Below are 5,973 nucleotides of genomic sequence, written 5' to 3'. Positions count from 1 at the left end.
ATTGGTTTACTTTTTGTAGTTAAAAGACAAATATTTTGTCATTGAAAATTTCTTAAAAATAGTTCTGTCAGGACCACTGTTGTCAAATGATAGACACTTAGCATACAGTTTGGTTTGGCGGTATGGTTCTGTTCTGGGCAAAAACTCATGAATGAACAGGGAGAGCAGCAATAATAATAACCCCCCAAGGGTTAACAGAACAGAACCAAGCAGATATCATTAATGTACTTCATAACATTTAGTGTAGCACATTACTCAAGATTAGGGAGTCTGATTCAACAGGAATGTCAGAAGCCAAGTCCTGACTGTGGCGAAAGGAGGAGTTGGGGGTGGAGGAGGGTAATTTGCTCCCGAGCAAGCAAAGCTGATGAATAATACTGAATAGCACTTATGTAGGGATGCTGTGATAGGTGTCGTATTCCTACAGGTAGATGTGATCAGCTGAGAGTCAGCTAATGCAAGCTTGAGTCACGTGACCTGCCAGAGCTAACGCTGACGGCAGATTATTAAAATATTGTCTCATTCTAGTGAACCTAGTATCTGTATTTTGTCTCATCTCATGAGCTAAGTGTATTGTCACACCCCTAGTGTCGATAAGCAGTGATATAGCTCATAATTTACAGAGTGTATGATATAGCTTTCATTCTTTCATTCAGGTCAACCATATATTCATGAAAAAAAAAATCAGTTTGAATAAGGAAAGCAATAACTTTTCCATTGTATCCTTTCAAATGTTAAAGTTACCAACGCTAGTGTGACACTCTGGCTAGGCATTTTGCTTCTGTGTGGAATTATGCGAGCCACATTTCGTTTGTCTGAGGAAGAAGTTACCTGCAAGTTGTCAAATTGCAGTGTACCTCCTCTGAGTACTGGACAAGTTAAGACTAGACTCCGTAAAGTGAATGCAGCCAAGGCTGCTGGTCCCGACTGCGTTCCTCCTTGGGTGCTGAAGAGTTGGCACCGGTGTTATGTGACATCTTCAATACATGCATCCAGCATAAAATTTTTCCAAAACAATGGAAGGAGGCTGTAGAACCTGGTCGAAAAGAACACCCTCATATAATCTTAACTCAGAACATTCCAAGGAGCTTACTCTCCATCGCAGAGTCGTAAAAATTTACAAATGACCAACACAACGCCCAAAGTATCTGACTAGCTTCCTGCCTGTTCTCCTTATCATCTCATGAGACCCATGAAGCTGGGAGAAGAACATCTGGCCACCCTTTGAAGAACAGAATCTTCAATGTTGTTCCTGACCAGTTTACCATAAATAAAGTCGAATAAACAGACAGTACAAAGCACGTGGGATCAGGGGTGTATTCCAGAAAGCATGGTTAACTTACCGTCAGATAAACCCTGAACTTTCGGTTGATTAACCCCAAACCTTGCTTACTTGAGGTACGTGGTTCCAAAAACGCGTCCGGGAGTAAGTTCATTTAACTCAGAGTATGTTCCTGGTTAAGACTCAAAACATTCTCAACAGAGCAACGAATTGACTAGTCACTATGGAAACAGACACTAAGAATAAGCGCGCCATACTGCTTCTTTCTTCTTCTTCTGTTCAAAGGTCATGTAGGCCTTATGCTTAGTGCATATCGCCACCTAATTAATGTTTTTTTCCGTTTAATATTTAATCCTTGAGAATAAGAATTATATTGTTTGTTTGATGCTAAATATATATTAAGTAATATCAGATATGTATTTTTATTATAGAAATACATTATAGAAAATGCCGATCCATGTGTGAGATGATAATATAGAATGTTATATATATATATATATATATATATAGGCTAATATAATAAATTAAACATTACCTTGTCATAAGTGTTTTATAATTTATACTGTTATACAGTATATGCCAATAAAATATACAATTAACCATATTAGAGCAATATATAGGCTAACCTTATAACCTATTACTTATATTAGCGCCTTATCATTAAATGGCATACAACTCTCTCTCTCTCTCTCTCTATATATATATATATATATATATATATATATATATATAGTAGGCTACATACATAACTATATTGTAATAATATATAATATTGTGCGCTATCTGTCACGCCCACTGAAGGCTCGTTAGTAGATCATACATGCTCTGATAGCGCTGAAGTGAACTAACCCTGGAACATAAGCTGCTCCAGAGCAGGTTATCTTCAGAGAGCAAGTTGCTATGGTTACTTACTTACCCTGAAAGTAACCTCCGATTTTGGAACCGAAAGCTGAGGTTATCCGCTCACTTATCCTCAAACATACCCGGGTATGTCACATAACCTGCTTTTGGGAATACACCCCTGGACATGCTCCAGCACAGACCCTCCCTGAATCCCCTGACAGCTTTTGACCATAATTCAATGATGGTATCAACAAAAAAAGTCAGATATACGTTGACCAGACCTCAACAAACCTACACCACGGTCATCCCCATGACCTCATAACAACTCCCTTTTCTTCACTGCATTCCAAGAGAATGCGCGCCTCTTTTCTCTTACAACAAAAGAAACTCAAATTTACATAGAGGATCTCTAAAGACAATTATTCACTTCCATTGCTATTAGAGCAAGTGTATCAACAAATGACATGTTTGATGTCTTATATATATATATATCTATATTTCAGAGGTTGCGTTAGACTTTAATATTATCCGTCATTTTGACGGACAGGGTCGTAAAAATTCCGTCATAATCTATTATTACCAGTCATTTTAATTTTCGTATTTTAATTATAATAACCCATTTAATTGCTTTTATTTTTGTTCACGTTTTCATTTTTAATAATGAACCTAAAGAACGAGCAATCGGCTAAGCTTTGTGCTTTGTTACTTTTGATATGAAATGCAGTCTCAGGTTTCAAATTCTGTCCATTTTATTAGGAAATTCAAGCAATAAATACCGTGGCGTGATAGATCGCTGTAGACACCTCAGATCAAGCGATTCGCTTTACTATATTCCTCTGTGCGGAATCAAAGACATTTGACAAAGCAAAAGACCTTTATTTTTGTTCTGGAGACTATCGCGCGCTCTGCTGCCTCACTGGAGCGCACTCGCCACCAACTGGACAGGGCTGGGAATTAGTTATCAATTACAATAGATCACCCTCAGTGTGTGTAATCTGCCAAAGTGACGGACGGCCTTCAGATTTTTCCATCACTGCTAAAAAAATTCCGCCAATGACGGAGAATTTTCGGTTAACGCGACCTCTGCTATATATATGCTTGGTGTTTTATGTTATGCATGGTGTGTTTTAGTTTGATCTTTGCCTTATAACTGTCTTTTGAATAGATAGCCGTGTGTAGTATTGGGTTAAAGCTTATCTCAAATGCCGGAAGTTGAAATGACTTTATATGTCGATTTTCAGACTCGTATGAATGATGAATACTTTTATAAGAAGTTATTAAGAAATATTCCTCACATGATGGATGAAACATTAAGATAATGCATGCACAAAGAGAAGCCGTGCTGGGCGGGGCTCCGCCCTACAGAGACCATGTGATTGGACCAAACAGTGAATGGGATGGACTCAAATCAATCCGATAAAAACAGACACCCAGCTTTGCAAAAGCGCGGAAGAAAAAAAACTGAGCTGGAAAAACTTCGCTGCTTGGAAACTTTGGTCTCGCCTCACCCGCCTACAGACTTAAAATCAGGTTGACCATCCAAGACTTCAACACTCTGTCAACTTCTGACCAACGAAACCTGCAAAGACTGCAGCGTAAGAACTTCAAAGCCTTGCCATTCGCGCTGCCAGGAAGCCAATCCAAAAAGGATCCCCTGAGTGACGTCACGCGACAACGACAAATCAGTGCAAAAATCAGCTCTGGGATTCCCTCAGGCAACCCTCCAGAGAGCCAGCCAGCCTTCAAGTCAACTTAAAAGCAAGTAACCAAACAACAATCTTTATCTGCTGAGCTGATTTTAATTAATCTTTAAGAGTAAAGTCAAAGCCTCTGTTTGTGACGTCTTCAGTTCGTCTTTATTCTCAGGAAAGAGTATACGTTAACCTTAACTTTCTTCAAACTCCTTTCATCTGGCCAGAACGTGTGTATGTGTGTGTATGTGTTTTGTTAGTATTGTATCATAGAATAGCAAATAAACTCTCGATTCATTTTTAATGAATGTTCTGGTGCCGTGATTTTCAAATCTGAAATTATTTGCCAAAGATCGTGTTACCTGTTGCTCAAAATTTCCCAACGGATTCTGTATTATTATCGTGGCCACGAGATAAACAGAATTGCTAAAATATACTGGTTTAATGCTCGCTGGCTCGAGTTAAGAAAGTATAAATTATACGTTTTGATTAATACCAATTAATCAGATCCAGCGAATCTTTATGATTCGATTTCCTAAAGCTAAAATTCAAAATAAGAGCTTAAATGAGGAGCTAATCAAATTTATTACATATAAATAAGAGCTAATTCAATTACAAGGCTATAGTCAAAGCTGTTCCTAAAAAAGCAAAGCCTATTTTTTCAGCAGATTATCGTCGGATCTCACTACTCAGCTGCGTTGGAAAAGTGTTTGAAGGAATCCTCAGAGATGCCATTCTGGATGATACAGTTACTAAGATCGAACCATCACAACATGGCTTTATTAGGAACAGATTAACGGACACTGCCTTGATTCAAATTCTGCAGCACTGGCATGAAGCACTTAACAGCTCCCCCAAAATGGATATACATGTTGTTTTTGTTCACTTCACTCGAGTAATTGAACATTGTCGACCGCTACATTCCTTAGCTGACTTGCATGTTCCTAATGGGATCTTTACCTGGACTCACCTCAGAAGGCCTTGGATTGTATAGTGGAATGGGGACAGAAATTTACATTGGCAATGAATGGAGCTAAGACTGTGGACATGGTAATTAGTGCCAGGAGAGAGGACAACATTCCCTCCCCTCTCCGATGCTCCTCTGATGCTCCTCTCCGATTTAACCATCAGTTCAGTGTTTTGTATAGCATACCCAATACATTTGTATTGAAATGGTAGAATCTAGATTAATAATTCATGAATAAAAACAATAAAAATAAATGTCAGAGGTGTAAAAGTTTTTCTTAACCTGTCAGGAATGTAACATTTTAAATGCAAAATAAATTGGTAGTGATTGACATTTCGAATAGAATAATGACCCACAAACAAACTGTTAATAAATCATATTATTTGTTATTTGTGCCTTTCTTCAAACCCAAAAACAAATACATAAATAGGAGTAGATGCAAATTAGTAATAGTAATAATAATATAGTATGATATTTTTGTATTTAAATTTTTGGTCTTATTTTTATTACAGTAATTGTGAGTTTTGAACAGTTCACTATCAAGCATCAATCTTGATACAATATAATTGAAGCTGGCACAGGTATTGCAGAATTAATAATAGTAATATTAATATATAATACTAATAATCTATTATAGGTAACTTGGAGCTGGAACTGGATGATAGAGAGCTAATACTGTTAAACTGGTAAGTTATTTAAGGTTAAACTCTTAAATTAATGAATTTACCACTGCAAAATTTACACAAACACACACACACACACACACGTTTGTTTTTGTGAATTGTGGGGACGTCCCACAGGCGTAATGGTTTTTATACTGTACAAACCGTGTTTTCTATCGCCCTACACCAACCCTACACCTAACCCTACCCCTTACAGGAAACTTTCTGCATTTTTACTTTATCAAAAAAACTAACTCTGTATGATTTATAAGCGTTTTGAAATATGGGGACATACAGTACATACATAATACAGTACTTTCACTGCATTTCCTTGCTTCTCCAAATAATTCTTGGTTTATTACAAAATGGCTTTAACTTTCTGATTAATACTAAATGTTGTAAATTTGTGAATACTAAATGTAGTAAATTAGTTTAGACAAGGGTTATGTTTATATTGCATTACAGTTAAAAAATAATTCCACCTTGTTTTCTTTTGTGTTCTAGAGAAGGTATCAACAAATATTGTCT

The sequence above is a fragment of the Onychostoma macrolepis genome, chromosome 03 (genome assembly GCF_012432095.1).
Source record: "Onychostoma macrolepis isolate SWU-2019 chromosome 03, ASM1243209v1, whole genome shotgun sequence".
Classification (NCBI taxonomy): Eukaryota; Metazoa; Chordata; class Actinopteri; order Cypriniformes; family Cyprinidae; genus Onychostoma; species Onychostoma macrolepis.
Note: the sequence above shows the minus strand (reverse complement) of the source record.